Below are 17,992 nucleotides of genomic sequence, written 5' to 3' on the forward strand. Positions count from 1 at the left end.
AATATTTGTGCGTGTGTGTATATATATAAAATTATGTGTATACATATAATATGTATATATAAATATATTATATAAATACAATACAATATATGTATAAATATACACATCTAAAGAAGAATATATATACATATATACTAATATATGTATATTTAGGCTAATGCCACAACACTTGACTCACTCTGACCTCTGTATCTCCAATATTCAGAAAAACATAGGCCTTTTCTATCATATAGAAGCAGATAATTGTTGGAACACAATATAAGAATAAAGTCATGCAAGGGGAATTCTGAGAGCTTGTGAGGAAACTCAAAAAATAAATAAACTGGACAAGAGTCTTGGGCATGCTGCAAAACTCCTGAGTTTTGCAGGCAAGTGAATGGAACTAGAAAATATCATCCTGAGTTAAGACCCAAAAAGACATGCATGGTATGTGGATATTAGGGGAAAAAAGTACAGAATTCCCAAGATACAGTCCACAGAACTCAAAAAGGTCAAGAAGTTGAGGATGCCTCAATTCCAATTGGGAGGGAAAAGAAAGCAACCACAAGGAGAGAGGGAGGGAGGGACAGGGAAAGGAAAGGGGATGGGGGGTGGGGGTGGGTGTGGGGAGAGGAACATGATCTAGTATTGGGTGGTGGAAAGGACTGAAGCCCTGAGGGCCAGCAAAAAGAATGGAAATAGGCAACCTCGAGAAGAAAGAGGTTGGGAAGACCCTCTAGAATGTCCCAGAGACCTGGGAAGTGAGAGACTCTCAGGACTCAAAGGGGAGGACCCTAGATGAAATGGCCTACAATGGGCAAAGGTAACTAGTAGAGCCTACCTCTAGCAGAAAGACAGGGCATCAAGTGAGGGATGGGGTTGCTATCCCACAGTCAAAGTTCTGACCTTGATTTCTTTTAGTCTGAAAAAAATGCAGGGAGAGAAATGGAGAAGAGCCTGAGGAAAGAAAGTCCAAGAGACAGGCGCAAAGTGGGATCCAGTTCCAGGGGAGGCCCCAAGACCAGACACCATTATTGAGGCTATGGGACGTTCACAAAAAAGGACCTATCCTGACTGCCCTACAAAAGACCCAACAAGTAGCTGAGTCAGATGCAGATATGTGCACCCAACCAATGAACCGAAGCTGCTGACCGTTCTAGCTGAATTATGGAAAAGCTGGAGCAATCCTATAGGAGGACCAGAAGTCTCAATTAACCTGGATCCCTGAGATCTCTCAGACACTGGTTGACCAACCAGGCAGAATACACCAGTTGAGATGAGGCCTCCAACACTTGTACAGCAGAGGACTTCTGGGTCTATGTTCAGTCAGAGAAGTTGCACCTAACCCTCAAGAGACTGGAGGCCCCAGGAAGTTTAGAGGTCTTGTGGGGTGGGTACATCCTTGTGGAGACACAGGGGGGTGGGGAGGGGAGGTGGTATGGTATGTAAAACTGTTATGGTGGGGGGGGTGGACCAGGAGGGGAATAAAATCTGGAGTGTAAAAATTAATTAATTAATTAATTAAAAATTAAATGTCAGTTTTTTGTTTTTTTTAGAAGTCTTGTGACATCAGTTTCTTCAAAACACAGAATTGTCCTTGGAATATGTTTTCATGCTTATCCCAGGTGTAGTGGGTAGGAGTGACTTTATTTCAGCTGATGTTTTCATTTACCTTTACAAAACAATTTTTGTGGCTTGTTTTGATTAAACATCTGTCAGAACAGCTAAGATCAAAAGTTCAAGTGATAATACATGCTGGAGAAGGCTTGGAGCAAAGGGAAACACCTCTTCATTGCAGGTGGGAGTGCAAACATGTACAACCACTTTGGAAATCAATTTAGTAGTTTCTGAGAAAAATGGGAATGGTTCTATTTCAATACTCAGTTATACCTAAAAGATGCTCCAACATCCCAGAAAGACACTTGCTCAACTGTGTTCATAGCAGCTTTATTCATAATAGCCAGAAACTGGAAACGACATAGATGTCCTTCAAAGGAAGAATGGATACAGAAAATGTAATACATCTACACAGTGGAATACTATTCAAGCTATAAAAAGCAAAAACATCATGAATTTTGCAGGCACATGGATGGATTTTGAGAATATCATCTTGAGTGAGGTAACTCAGTCCAAAAAAGGACATGCAGAATATGCATTAACTTATAAGTGAATATTAGCCATAAGGCTCCAATTATTTTTACTAAGTTTGTAGCCAGTTCCTGTCTATTCTTCTGTCCTTTTAGAAAGAAGAGGTGGGACCCAGACAGAGAATCCAAGAGACCCTCAGTTCTCCTTATCTTTTCTTTTCTATTTGACCTTGTTCCAAATGCATGATCTTCTATGTAGACTCCCTTTCAGAGACTTAACTCATATACTGAAACATGCTCATTGTCATTTTAATATTGCCAAATAGAGATGGATGTGCCATAACAATAATATTTAGAGTAGGGGAGAAATGAGGCAACCAAGGCAACCAAACAAACAAACAAAAGCCAATGGCACTTCCTAGGTTGTGGAGTTCTCTTTATTTCACAGTTATGCACATAAACTGATAACATCATTTATAAGATAGAATGAACATGTATTATTTATTTTTTCCTAAGGAGAATCCTGTTTTTGTATCCCCAGAGAGCTGATGTACTTGGGCATTCATTCATCCATTTACTCTAGAAAAAACGTCATGAATGTAAAAGTGACCAAAAAAAATTGCTGATCTCAAGAAGCTTATATTCTACTGCAGAGATATACAGACACTTTAAAAGAAGATAATACATTTTGAAGCACAATAAATGTGATTAGTGCTTTGAAGAATAAAGAAAAGATGATAAGGAAGGCAACTGTGAGGCACAACTTCACAATGTTTGTGATGATTTGTTTCCCACTAAGAGTTATTTGCACAAACAAGTAGAGGTGTTTTCCTGATAAAGTTCACCCATGGAAATTGTATCATCATAGATTTCTACTTCAAAGCTTCTTGTAATACACAGCACCTGCTCTTCTGCTGGGTCAAATGGCTGCTGTCTCCTGTGTGCCATTCTTCCACCTCTCACACCTCCACACATTCTTGTCCCCTTTCCAGTCCTCATCAAATATCTTTCCATGTGCTTACTGTGGAAGATGTGTTCTCCCACCAAGAGACATGACATTTTGAAAAGGCCTTTGACTTCTATAATGATCATATTAATATATGGAAAATGTTCCCGTTTGAACAGGCCCTCTAATTTCACCAGTCTTAATCTCTCTAATGTGGCACATCTCATTCTGTGACAAGGTACTATGTGGTCAACGATTTAATACCATAAGGGTGACTTGTCTTTTCACATGTTTTAAGTAATTCCATCTAGTTTAAAAATGTATTTGACTGACAGTTGCAAAATTCATTACTTTATATCTACATATAGTAAACAGCCTACCAGAATAGTTTTTGTTCCCTTAGGTGATAGTTTTATTAGAATTAAAAAAATAAAATCTCCAAACTAAAGGTTATAGAACAACCCATGGCACTATTTAAGAACTTTTATATTACCTGAAGTTATTTGTAGACAAAGATTATTTTTATCATGGATAATTTTATGGAAGTGAGAGACAATACCTTTAATCAGAATTATTCCTTAAGGTGTAGAATGGGCATATTTCAAAGTTTTGGAGAGGCAAACTCTCAAGAGATATGCTGAAAGAAAGATAGGGGCATTAAGCCAGCTTCCAGAGCCTGGTCCTGTCCCTCAGGACAGCAGAATATAAGTCCTCACATTCCCTCAGCAGATGATTCAAAGGAAGGTGAGAAAATAAGCTACTGTAGACCACACAGCCTTAGACTGGAACAGATAGGATCAAACCTGACCTATGTGGCTCTACTTCCTGTTGGTTATCTTTCCAGTGGTTCATATCATACGGGAAGTCAAACTAAATTCATACCAAATATCAGTTATTATAGAAATCTAAACTGTGAAATATTTCTAACCAAAGAATACTGGGTCACATGTGATTTTTAAAGTAATCGAGTCCAGTTAGCCACAAAACCAAAATAACCTCCACCCCCAGTATGAAAGACAGAAAATCTTGCTCCATATTGCCTTATAGAATCATTTTAGGGAGCATGGCAAGTGCTGTCAGCATATTTGGAAAGCATGACAAACCCACCAAGTAATTTACACTAACATAGCAGTGAAAATCCAAGACAGGAATCTCATCTCTAGTGCAGTGTCCTAAGAAATGTCTCTTCTAGCCGCTGCTAAAATTTCGGTTAAGAAGCTCCTCTAAAAGCCATCTTTGTTCTTATGGGTGGCAGACACCAATGGGTCCCCATAGTCATGATCTCTGCACAGAGTATTCAGTTCTGTTCCGAGAAGTGTTGCTCAACCACACACACCAGTCATAACCTAAGCCAGACATCTCAAAACTTCATATCTCTGATCAAAAGAAAACAGAGTCTAGGAAAGACTGTGGATGAATTGGCACTCACAGAAAAATTCACAGATGGAAAAATACCAGTTCATTGCTTATATGAGATCTGTATTTGTATTAATACAATGATCATATAATTTATCTTCCTAGTCAGAGCTATTGAGAGATATATTGTTAAAAAGTACCTAAGATTCTAGGCATATAATGTAGTTGGGCAGCACATGGCGGCTTTTATAACAGTCGCTTTGGCATCATCTTTGTAAATGAGGAAATCATCGAATTAATATAGATGTACCATGCAGTATTGACTTTCAGGATTATATTGAATGGCCACTGGCTATATTTGGAATACATAAGAAGTGAACCGTTCTGTGTACACAATGGCAGTCTGTGGTTAAGTGAGCCTCAAGAAATGGCATTAGAGTAAGTAGTGAGAGCAAGTCTCTGAGATAAGGTTAGAAATCAAGAAAAAGTAAGGCTGTTGCTGTTCTGAGGCTCCACAGAACTTTGTTCCAGGTTATACAGCAGCTCTTTATAAGAACTATGGTATTTATCTATGAACAACTCCCACATACACACTGCTCCTCTCTGCAGACTCTGTGCTTAGCAGATTTACTTTGACCAAATTTAGTAACCTGTGGAAGGTAAATGATAATTGTAGGGTCAAGATCCTTAACCCCAATTTAACTACAATTGACATAAAGATAAATTTCCTCTTGGTTAAAAGATGATAATAAAAAAGTAATTAAATATATAAACTTCATTAAGATTGAGGAAAACTGTCCCATGCAAAGCCCAGAAGTCTCCCTCAGTTTTGTTTGGACTTCATTTGTAGATGGAGGGGCATGAAAGCAAATGGGGCCTGTTCAAGTTTGCCCCACTTTAACATTAAGCAGAGCACAGTCTTCACTGACAGCCCCTTTTCCAGTTTCTAAGGGCATGTCTGGTGATCTCTGCATTGCTCCACAGACAGATGACCAGTTTTCCCAGCTTATTTTGGTTCTTGTACAGCAGAAGTTATTGCAATGTTTTCTAAGACAACCGGAATGGTAAATATTCTTTCCGAACTTCAACCATGATGGAATCAGAGTTCTAAATAAAGTGCTTACATGTGTTGTTAAACAGCTTAATTCACCTCTGTTTACTTTGCCTCCAGGAATATTCCTGGCTGGGAGCTCTGGAGCTTCATTTATGGCTAGCTCAGTTAAGGCACGCCATGACATGCTTCCAAGATGGCCTCTGGGCAGAATTCAAAAGAGCTGTTTCAAATTCTTTCTAGCAGCAAAGATGGAATAAATAAATATAATTTTAATAGCAACTATGAGAGAGATGTAAGAGTCATATCTTCTCTGGAATGAGATAGGATATAAATACATAGATAACTATGGAGGTTTCCATCCCAGGTATTTGTTTACAAGGAAAGAGTTGGATAATTCAACTCCATGTACTTTATCACTAGCAGGGTTATTTTCCTGAAGTGAGAATTCAGTTCTATTGTTTTTCTGCCTTCTACTTCCATGCCTTTCATTATTTACTAGTGTACAATTCTCATTCCCATTTATAAGACTTGAGGTTCTATATAACTTCCCGACCACTTCTCATTCCTGACACACAGTCTTCTATTCCCAATTAGCAACTGGATCAGCAGTTAGGCAGGGTGAGTTCACAAACAATATTTACCATCATAATCCTCTTAGGAAACACTACAATCATTTCTACCTTGTAGACATGGTCGGCTGGCAAAACTGGTTACCTCTCTGCTAAACAGACTGAAATGCTATGAAAGACCATGAAGACATTGGACAAGGACCTGTCTCTAAGTTCTGGTAACTACAATATAAACTCCTGTAGCTGTCTTTGCTACTTTGTGGTTTCTCCTTCTCTGATCCTTTATCCTCCTGGTTTCACTCCCTATCACTAGATTAGAGAGAAAGGATAGAGGAGAAAACGGGAGATGGAGATCCATGAATCTAATTTATTTCTTATTGTTTCTCCTTTGAGCCCTCTACTAACCACAAACAACCTTCCTGAGTGACCAACAATCATCCACCCCACCCATCAGAGCGCTAGCATTTATATATCTTCTAAAAATATTCCCAGAATCCTAAATGTCACAGAACTGCAGAAACTATTTCCTACTGGTGAAGCTGTTCCTCTGCTAGAGCATGAGGTAAATCATAGTCAGCTGCTTTAAAGCAGCCCCATATTCTCACACCTGGGATTAAAACAAAAAACCATATTCATAAACTCCAAAGTCCATAATTTTAGTGGGAAATGTAGTTTTCAAATTATTTTGTTAAATATCAAATATGATTATCTGGGTCATATGATCAAAGTATCTTTTTTAAACGTTTACACGAATGGTCAACTTTATATTTTATATTTTTTATTGATTATTTTATTTGTTTACATTTTTTTCCAGAGCTGAGGACCTAACCCAGAGCCTGGTGCTTGCTAGGCAACCATTCAACCACTGAGCTAAATCCCCAAGCCCATAATCAGAGCATCTTTAGTGTTCATAGAAATGGCCAAAGTCTCTTCCACTTGGTTGAGATCAAAAGTTTATATTTCTAAACATCCCTGTTTCTTTAATGAAAGATAAAATTCAGTTCTTTCTCTACAGATACGCATAATGATTGGTCAATAAAGTATTTGTAAAGGGGGAAAAATTCAGTTCTTCTTAGTCTACGGAAATCTTCCACTACTGCCTTTCTTACTTCTTCACCTTTTTTCTCACAGTCTTTTCCTTATTCCAGTAACTTCACCACCCTCATCTGCTGTCCCAAGGAAAAGCAGTTGACAGGCTTGAAGCATTTCAATTATTTGACACCTCATTCACTTACTTTCTTCTTGCAGTGTCTTCTTTTATCCTGAAAGGAGAGAGAAAAATGTTTAACAAGCACAATATACAGATTTTCTTTAACAATCCCCCTTCACCTATTTCTTCTCAGCAGGTAAACAAAAAATCCAACACCAAAATCTTTCTGTTACACTGTTTTCACTTTCTTCAACTCCTTTCTTCTCTCTCTTTCCTTTTCCCTTAAATATTTTTTGCTTCATAACTATCAATCCACAGGCAAACTCATGGATGATATTGTAGCATTTTTATACACACTTTTTTTGATTGACTCTCCTCCTCCTCCTCCTTGTGGTTTCCTTCCTTCCCTCAGTAGCCACTGTTCAACTTTCATGACACATATATTCTTATATTCTCTCTCCCAAACCGTCTTTTCCTTAAAATCTATTTTTTCCTTTTCATGATCTCTCTTTTAGTTTATACATATATCACCAAACATAGACACACACACACACACACACACACACACACACATATACATATATATATATTTCACATATGAGTGAAAACAGGAAATATTTGTATTTCTGAGTAGATAACCAGGCTAATTACTTCATAGCTTTTGTGAAGAGAATAGCAATGAATATAGATATGCAAGTATCTTCAAGGAAAGACTTAGAAGCTTTGACAACATATCAAAGAATGGTAAAGCAGGGTTATATGGTACTTTTATTTTTAATTTTCAAAGACTCTCCTTACCAATTTTTATACTGGTGTCTCACATCTGTTTACATCTCTCTGAGCAATGAATAATGATTCATTCATCTTTTGTCACATATTCACTAAGTCATAGAACTTTCCAATCAATAAATGAGCTAATAAACTGAACAGATGGTTGTCAAAAGAAACAGAAAAGGCCAATACATGTTTTTGAAAGTGCTCAAAATACCTAGCCATCTGAGAGATACAAATTGAAACTACCTTGAGATTTCCTCTTTCTCTGTAACTTCTCCCCCAGAAACATGGGTCAATTCTACTAACTTAAGTTGCTCCCTTGTGGTTCACTCTTCTACACACTGACTTTTGCACCCCTGCTCCTCTGACTCTGTGTTCTCTAAGGTCAGCAAATATCTAGTCATTGCATAACCCAGTAAGTGCCCAGCTTTGTTCTGGCTGAGTTCCAGCTGCTTTCTGTGCAATCTTGACTTCTTTCCCACTTTCTCTACCACTCTTACCCTTTGGTTTCATCCACTGACCTGCTCTTCTGGTTCACTCAAATCTCCGTTAAGCATTTTCTTCTCAAAGCTTCAAAGAAGTTACTTGTACCTAACTCTGACTCCTCAGAACATACTCTGAACCACCCTTTGCCTAAACTGTTTACTGGTCAGCTTCAAATCCATCTTCATTTCGTAGGCACAAATTTATATATCTATATCTTGAAAGCACTAATAAGGCTATCAGATATTCTCACCTTGCTTCATCTTCTCCTTTCTGCTCTTCCTTCACTATTTCCTTTCTGGAAAAAGGAATTTCTAGTAATTCCTGGTACTTTGAGCATTACTGCAACAGGAAGTAACATAATAGCTTTTAAAATAATCACTTTTTTCCACTCAAGTCACCTGGCATTGGTATCTATTGCTTACACACAAGATATCCTGTCTCTGTAGCCAGAATGGTCTTCAATGTCTTCTGTCTTGGCAGTTTCATCCAGCCTTATAAGATTCCATATTTTCATGTGCTCATTCACTCACAGTCCAGAAACACCACCATTGATCCTAGACTCCCTCTTGTTGCAAAAATGAAAGTAAAAAATAAAATTAAAAATTCTGTCATATCAGCAAATTTCTTGCACTCTCACGATAGATTAGCATGCTTTTTAAAATTTTTTATTAGATATATTTCTTTACTTACATTTCAAATGTAATTCCCCTTCCTGGTTTCCTGTCCATACCCCTCATCCCTCCCCTCCCCCTCCCCCTCCCCCTCCCTCTCCCTCTCTTCCTCCCCCATACAGGTCTTCCCCCTATACATCCCCCTTATTGTTCCACTCCCATATTTCACTGCACTGGGGGTCTAACCTTGGTCAGATCAAGGGCTTCCCCTTCCACTGGTGCCTCAACAAGGCTATTTATTCTCTGCTACATATGCAGTTGGAAAACAGGGTCACTCCATGTATGACATTTTGGTAGTGGTTTAGTCCCTGGAAGCTCTGGTTGGTTGTCATTGTTGTTTTTGTGGGGTTGCAAGCTCCTTCAAGTCTTTCAATACTTCCTCTAATTCTCCCCAAGGGGGCCCTATTCTCAGTTCAGTGGTTTGCTGCTAACATTGACCTCTGTATTGGACATGTTCTGGATGTGTCTCTCAGGAGAGATCTATATCTAGTCCCTTTCAGAATGCATTTTCTAGTTTCGTCAATCTTACCTAGTTTTGGCAGCTGTATATAAACGGGCCACATGTGGATCAGGCTCTGAGTGGCCATGCCTTGACTCGCTGTTCTAAACTTTGCTTCCATATCCCCTCCTATGGATATTTTTCCCCTTTTAAGAAAGAGTGGGGGAGAATAAAAGGAGACCGAGAGTCTGTAGAGAGTCAAGAGAAAGTGGAGGAGACAACCCTAGGAAATGAATGTAAGCCTGCAGGAGCTGAACGTGGGATAGTATAAAGAGACCCGACATATCGGACGCCAGAGGAAAACACCAAACGCCATCTGGAACCCTGGTGCACTGAAGCTCCCGGAAACGGCGGCTCAGATATTCCTGGTTGCTGCCGCCGCAGAGAGCTTGTGGGCAGCACCCCGCGAGCAAACTTGAGCCTCGGGATCAGAGGTAAGACCAACTTTTCTGCTGCAAGAGACCTGCCTGGTGAACTCGGGACACACAGAGGCAGAATTCCTCTAGGACCGGACACCTCCTGTGTTTACCGGGAGTCCCACACCCACGGATCCCGGCCCACAGCAGCTCTCTGCTCCCAGACCCTGTGGGAGAGAGACCCCACCGCCTGGTCAGGTGGGCACTCCTGAGGCTGCAGAGCAGAAGAGACCACCAACACTGCCCACCCCTGCCCACATCCCTGGCCCAAGAGGAAACTGTATAAGGCCTCTGGGTTCCCGTGGGGGAGGGCCCGGGAGCCGCAGGACCGCTGCATCTGAGACACCGCCAGAACCTGAAGGAAAAGACCAGATAAACAGTTCTCTGCACCCAAATCCCGTGGAAGGGAGAGCTAAACCTTCAGAGAGGCAGATAAGATAAAATCAATTTTCAACTAAAAGTCATCAAAAAAGATAAGGAAGGACACTTCATATTCATCAAAGGAAAAATCCACCAAGATGAACTCTCAATCCTAAATATCTATGCCTCAAATAAAAGGGCACCTACATACGAAAAAGAAACCTTACTAAAGCTCAAAACACACATTGCACCTCACACAATAATAGTAGGAGATTTCAACACCCCACTCTCATCAATAGACAGATCATGGAAACAGAAATTAAACAGAGACGTAGACAGACTAAGAGAAGTCATGAGCCAAATGGACTTAACGGATATTTATAGAACATTCTATCCTAAAGCAAAAGAATATACCTTCTTCTCAGCTCCTCATGGTACTTTCTCCAAAATTGACCATATAATTGATCAAAAAAAGGACCTCAACAGGTACAGAAATATAGAAATAATCCCATGCGTGCTATCGGACCACCACGGCCTACAGCTGGTCTTCAATAACAATAAGGGAAGAACGCCCACATATACATGGAAGTTGAACAATGCTCTACTCAACGATAACCTGGTCAAGGAAGAAATAAAGAAAGAAATTAAAGACTTCTTAGAATTTAATGAAAATGAAGGTACAACATACCCAAACTTATGGGACACAATGAAAGCTGTGCTAAGAGGAAAACTCATAGCACTGAGTGCCTGCAAAAAGAAACAGGAAAGAGCATATGTCAGCAGCTTGACAGCACACCTAGAAGCTCTAGAACAAAAAGAAGCAAATACACCCAGGAGGAGTAGAAGGCAGGAAATAATCAAACTCAGAGCTGAAATCAACCAAGTAGAAACAAAAAGGACCATAGAAAGAATCAACAGAACCAAACGTTGGTTCTTTGAGAAAATCAACAAGATAGATAAACCCTTAGCCAGGCTAATGAGAGGACACAGAGAGTATGTCCAAATTAACCAAATCAGAAATGAAAAGGGAGACATAACTACAGGTTCAGAGGAAATTCAAAAAATCATCAGATCTTACTATAAAAGCCTATATTCAACAAAACTTGAAAATCTGCAGGAAATGGACAATTTCCTAGACAGATACCAGGTACCGAAGTTAAATCAGGAACAGATAAACCAGTTAAACAGCCCCATAACTCCTAAGGAAATAGAAGCACTCATTAAAGGTCTCCCAACAAAAACGAGCCCAGGTCCAGAAGGGTTTAGTGCAGAATTCTATCAGACTTTCATAGAAGACCTCATACCAATATTATCCAAACTATTCCACAAAATTGAAACAGATGGATCACTACCGAATTCCTTCTATGAAGCCACAATTACTATTATACCTAAACCACACAAAGACCCAACAAAGAAAGAGAACTTCAAACCAATTTCCCTTATGAATATTGACGCAAAAATACTCAATAAAATTCTGGCAAACCGAATTCAAGAGCACATCAAAACAATTATCCACCATGACCAAGTAGGCTTCATCCCAGGCATGCAGGGATGGTTTAATATACGGAAAACCATCAACGTGATCCATTATATAAACAAACTGAAAGAACAAAACCACATGATCATTTCATTAGATGCTGAGAAAGCATTTGACAGAATTCAACACCCCTTCATGATAAAAGTCCTGGAAAGAATAGGAATTCAAGGCCCATACCTGAACATAGTAAAAGCCATATACAGCAAACCAGTTGCTAACATTAAACTAAATGGAGAGAAACTTGAAGCAATCCCACTAAAATCAGGGACTAGACAAGGCTGCCCACTCTCTCCCTACTTATTCAATATAGTTCTTGAAGTTCTAGCCAGAGCAATCTGACAACAAAAGGAGGTCAAGGGGATACAGATCGGAAAAGAAGAGGTCAAAATATCACTATTTGCAGATGATATGATAGTATATTTAAGTGATCCCAAAAGTTCCACCAGAGAACTACTAAAGCTGATAAACAACTTCAGCAAAGTGGCTGGGTATAAAATTAACTCAAATAAATCAGTTGCCTTCCTCTATACAAAAGAGAAACAAGCCGAGAAAGAAATTAGGGAAACGACACCCTTCATAATAGACCCAAATAATATAAAGTACCTCGGTGTGTCTTTAACAAAGCAAGTAAAAGATCTGTACAATAAGAACTTCAAGACACTGAAGAAGGAAATTGAAGAAGACCTCAGAAGATGGAAAGATCTCCCATGCTCATGGATTGGCAGGATTAATATAGTAAAAATGGCCATTTTACCAAAAGCGATCTACAGATTCAATGCAATCCCCATCAAAATACCAATCCAATTCTTCAAAGAGTTAGACAGAACAATTTGCAAATTCATCTGGAATAACAAAAAACCCAGGATAGCTAAAGCTATCCTCAACAATAAAAGGACTTCAGGGGGAATCACTATCCCTGAACTCAAGCAGTATTACAGAGCAATAGTGATAAAAACTGCATGGTATTGGTACAGAGACAGACAGATAGACCAATGGAATAGAATTGAAGACCCAGAAATGAACCCACACACCTATGGTCACTTGATTTTTGACAAAGGAGCCAAAACCATCCAATGGAAAAAAGATAGCATTTTCAGCAAATGGTGCTGGTTCAACTGGAGGGCAACATGTAGAAGAATGCAGATCGATCCATGCTTTTCACCCTGTACAAAGCTTAATTCCAAGTGGATCAAGGACCTCCACATCAAACCAGACACACTCAAACTAATAGAAGGAAAACTAGGGAAGCATCTGGAACACATGGGCACTGGAAAAAAATTCCTGAACAAAACACCAATGGCTTATGCTCTAAGATCAAGAATCGACAAATGGTATCTCATAAAACTGACAAGCTTCTGCAAGACAAAGGACACTGTGGTTAGGACAAAACGGCAACCAACAGATTGGGAATAGATCTTTACCAATCCTACAACAGATAGAGGCCTTATATCCAAAATATACAAAGAACTCAAGAAGTTAGACCGCAGGGAGACAAATAACCCTATTAAAAAATGGGGTTCAGAGCTAAACAAAGAATTCACAGCTGAGGAATGCCGAATGGCTGAGAAACACCTAAAGAAATGTTCAACATCTTTAGTCATAAGGGAAATGCAAATCAAAACAACCCTGAGATTTCACCTCATACCAGTGAGAATGGCTAAGATCAAAAACTCAAGTGACAGCAGATGCTGGCGAGGATGCGGAGAAAGAGGAACACTCCTCCATTGTTGGTGGGATTGCAGACTGGTACAACCATTCTGGAAATCAGTCTGGAGGTTCCTCAGAAATTTGGACATTGAACTGCCTGAGGATCCAGCTATACCCCTCTTGGGCATATACCCAAAAGATGCCCCAACATATAAAAAAGACACGTGCTCCACTATGTTCATCGCAGCCTTATTTATAATAGCCAGAAGCTGGAAAGAATCCAGATGTCCTTCAACAGAGGAATGGATACAGAAAATGTGGTACATCTACACAATGGAATATTACTCAGCTATCAAAAACAATGACTTTATGAAATTCGTGGGCAAATATTTGGAACTGGAAAATATCATCCTGAGTGAGCTAACCCAATCACAGAAAGACATACATGGTATGCACTCATTGATAAGTGGCTATTAGCCCAAATGCTTGAATTACCCTAGATGCCTAGAACAAATGATACTCAAGACGGATGAACAAAATGTGAATGCTTCACGCCTTCTTTAAAAGGGGAACAAGAATACCCTTGGCAGGGAAGAGAGAGGCAAAGATTAAAACAGAGACTGAAGGAACACCCATTCAGAGCCTGCCCCACATGTGGCCCATACATATACAGCCACCCAATTAGACAAGATGGATGAAACAAAGAAGTGCAGACCGACAGGAGCCGGATGTAGATCGCTCCTGAGAGACACAGCCAGAATACAGCAAATATAGAGGCGAATGCCAGCAGCAAACCACTGAACTGAGAATAGGACTCCCGTTGAAGGAATCAGAGAAAGAACTGGAAGAGCTTGAAGGGGCTCGAGACCCCATATGTACAACAATGCCAAGCAACCAGAGCTTCCAGGGACTAAGCCACTACCTAAAGACTATACATGGACTGACCCTGGACTCTGACCTCATAGGTAGCAATGAATATCCTAGTAAGAGCACCAGTGTAAGGGGAAGCCATGGGTCCTGCTAAGACTGAACCCCCAGTGAACTATACTGTTGGGGGGAGGGGAGCAATGAGGGGAGGGTTGGGAGTGGAACACCCATAAGGAAGGGGAGGGGGGAGGGGGATGTTTGCCCAGAAACCGGGAAAGGGAATAACACTCGAAATGTATATAAGAAATACTCAAGTTAATAAAAAAAAAAAAAAAAGAGTGGGGACTTCCCGTTTTTAGCGGGAGTCCAAATCTTGTGCTCCCTGCCTCCAGCTCACTGCCCCAAACCCCTTGAGAGAGAGAGATCACCGCTGGAACAGGTGGGCACTCCTGAGACTGCAGAGCAGAAGAGACCACCAACACTGCCGACCCCTGCCCACATCCCTGGCAAAAGAGGAAAGTGTATACGGCCTCTGGGTTCCCTTGGATAAGGGCACAGGAAAAGCATATCCGCTGCTTCTGAGACAGCAGCAGAACCTGAAGGGACCGACCAGATAAACAGTTCTCTGCACCCAAATCCCGTGGGAGGGAGAGCTAAACCTTCAGAGAGGCAGATACGCCTGGGAAAACAGAAGAGACTACACTCTGCCCACATCTCTCACTCCAGAGCAAAACACCAAACGCCATCTGGAACCCTGGTGCACAGACGCTCCCGGAAAGGGCAGCGCAAATCTTCCTGGTTGCTGCCCCCACGGAGAGCTCATAAGCAACACCCCATGAGCAAACTTGATCCTCGGGACCACAGGTAAGACAAACCTTCCTGCTCCAAGCGACCTGCCTGGTGAACTCAAGACACAGGCACACAGGAACAGCTGAAGATCTGTAGAGAGGAAAAACTACAGGCCCGAAAGCAAAACACTCTGTCCCCATAACAGGCTGAAAGAAAACAGGAAAACAGGTCTACAGCACTCCTGACACACAGGCTTATAGGGCCTGTCTAGCCACTGTCAGAAATAGCAGAACAAAGTAACACTAGAGATAATCTGATGGCGAGAGGCAAGCACAGGAAACCAAGCAACAGAAACCAAGACTACATGGCACCATCGGAGCCCAATTCTCCCATCAAAACAAACATGGAATATCCAAACACACCAGAAAAGCAAGGACCAAGGAAGCCCTTGGTCCTGCTACGACTGAACCCCCAGTGAACGTGATTGTTGGGGGGAGGGCGGCAATGGGGGGAGGATGGGGAGTGGATCACCCACAAAGAAGGGGAGGGGGAGGAATTAGGGGGATGTTTGCCTGGAAACCGGGAAAGGGAATAACATTCGAAATGTAAATAAGAAATACTCAAGTTAATAAAAAAATAAATAAATAAAGAGTGGGAACATCCACATTTTGGTCATCCTTCTTCTTGAGTTTCCTGTGGTCTGTGGATTGCATCGTGGGGAATCTGAGCTTTTGGGCTAATGAGTTCCTACCAAGTGTGTTTTTCTGTGATTGAGTAACCTCACTCAGGATGATATTTTCTAGTTCATTCCATTTGCCTATGAATTTCGTGAAGTCATTGTTTTTGATAGCTCAGTAGTACTCCATTGTGTAGATGTACCACATTTTTTAAACCCATTCCTCTGTTGAAGGGCATCTGGGTTCTTTCCAACTTCTGGCTATTATAAGTAAGACTACTATGAACATAATGGACCATGTGTTTTTGTTGTATGTGGGAGCATCTTTTGGGTATATTCCCAAAAGAGGTATAGCTGGGTCCTCAGAAAGTTCAATGTCCAGTGTTCTGGGAAACCCCCAGACTGATTTCCAGTGTGTTTGTATCAGTTTGCAATCCCACCAACAATGCAGGAGTGTTCCTCTTTTTCCACATCCTCGCCAGCATCTGCTGTCACCTGAGTGTTTGATCTTAGGCATTCTGACTGGTGTGAGGTGGAATCTCAGGGTTGTTTTGATTTGCATTTCCTTGTTAACTAAGGATGTTGAACATTTCTTTAGGTGCTTTTTGGCCATTCGATAATCCTCAGCTGAGAATGTTTTGTTTAGCTCTCTGCCCCATGTTTTAATAGGGTTATTTGTCTCTCTGGGGTCTAACTTCTTGAGTTCTTTGTACATTTTGGATATTAGCCCTCTATCAAATTAGGATTGGTAAAGATCTTTTCCCAATATGTTGGTTGCTGTTTAGTCCTAATGACAGTGTCTTTGCTTTACAAAAGCTTTGCAGTTTTATGAAGTCCCAATTGTAGATTCTTGATCTTAGAGCATGAGCCATTGGAGTTTTGTTCAGGAAATTTTCCCCAGTGCCCATGTGTTCGAGACTCTTCTCCACTTTTTCTTCTATTAGTTTGAGTGTATCTTATTTGATGTGGAAGTCTTTGATCCACTTGAACTTAAATTTTGTACATGGTGATAAGAATGGATTAAAATTTGCATTCTTCTACATGCTGAGGTCCAGTTGACCAGCACCATTTGCTGTAAATGCTATCCTTCTTCCATTCGGTGGTTTTACCTCCTTTGTCAAAGATCAAGTGACTATAAGTGTGTGGGTTCATTTCTGGGTCTTCAGTTCTGTTCCACTGATCTACTTGCCTGTCTCTGTACCAATACCATACAGTTTTTATGACTATTGCTCTGTAATACTGCTTGAAGTCAGGGATGGTGATTCCCAAAGAAGTTCTTTTATTGTTGAGCATAGTTTTCACTATCCTGGGTTTTTTGTTATTCCAAATGAATTTACAAATTGCTCTTTCTATCTCTATAAAGAATTGAGTAGGAATTTTGATGGGGATTGCATTGAGTCTGTAGATTGCTTTTGGCAAAATGGCCATCTTTACTATATTAATCCTGCCAATCCATGAGCACGGAAGATCTTTCCATCTTCTGAGATCTTTCTCAATTTCTTTCTTCAGAGACTTTAATCATACAGATCTTTCTTTCACTTGCTTGGTTAAAGTCACACCAAGATATTTTGTATTATTTAGGACTACTGTGAAGGGTGTCATTTTCCTATTTTTTTTCTCAGCTTGTTTATCCTTTTTGTAGAGGAAGGCTACTGATTTTTTGAGTTAATTTTATACCCTGACACTTTGCTGAACTTGTTTATCAGGTTAGGTAGTTCTCTGGTGGAACTTTTCCAGTCACTTAAGTACAATATCATATCATCTGCAAATAGTGATATTTTGATTTCTTCCCTTACAGTTTGTATCCCTTTACTGTCTGATTGCTCTGGCAAGGACTTCCAGTACTATATTGAATAAGTAGGGAGAGAGTGGGCAGCCTTTTCTAGTCCCTGATTTTAGTGGAATTGCTTCCAGTTTCTCTCCATTTAGTTTGATCTTAGCTACTGGTTTGCTGTATATTGCTTTTACTATGTTTAGATATGGACCTTGGATTCCTGATCTTTCCAGGACTTTTGTCATGAAGGGGTGTTGAATTTTTCTTTGGAATTTTTTAAGCCAGGCTAGTATGTATCTAAGGTTAATCCTGGAGTGTTACCAGAACTCCTAAAGTTTGATTAATAAGTAAACAA

General features: G+C 40.2%; 1 protein-coding gene and 1 long non-coding RNA gene across 4 annotated transcripts in view; one reads left to right on the top strand and one right to left on the bottom strand.

Moving 5' to 3' along the window:
• The window catches only part of Ca1 (carbonic anhydrase 1), a 102,180-nt gene that overhangs the window by 30,460 nt on the left and 53,728 nt on the right, over positions 1-17,992 (top strand). The window lies entirely within an intron of this gene.
• LOC147996148 (uncharacterized) overlaps positions 6,346-17,992 on the bottom strand; it is a 42,726-nt gene continuing 31,079 nt past the window's right edge. For all 3 annotated transcript variants that reach the window (XR_015674323.1, XR_015674322.1, XR_015674325.1), the window contains 2 exons: positions 8,652-8,966; positions 6,346-7,253 (listed from right to left, as the gene is read on the bottom strand). This is a non-coding gene — a long non-coding RNA (uncharacterized LOC147996148). The remainder of the gene's footprint in view (positions 7,254-8,651; positions 8,967-17,992) is intronic.

Source organism: Rattus norvegicus, chromosome 2, assembly GCF_021556685.1.
Source record: "Rattus norvegicus strain SHRSP/BbbUtx chromosome 2, alternate assembly SHRSP_T2T, whole genome shotgun sequence".
Classification (NCBI taxonomy): Eukaryota; Metazoa; Chordata; class Mammalia; order Rodentia; family Muridae; genus Rattus; species Rattus norvegicus.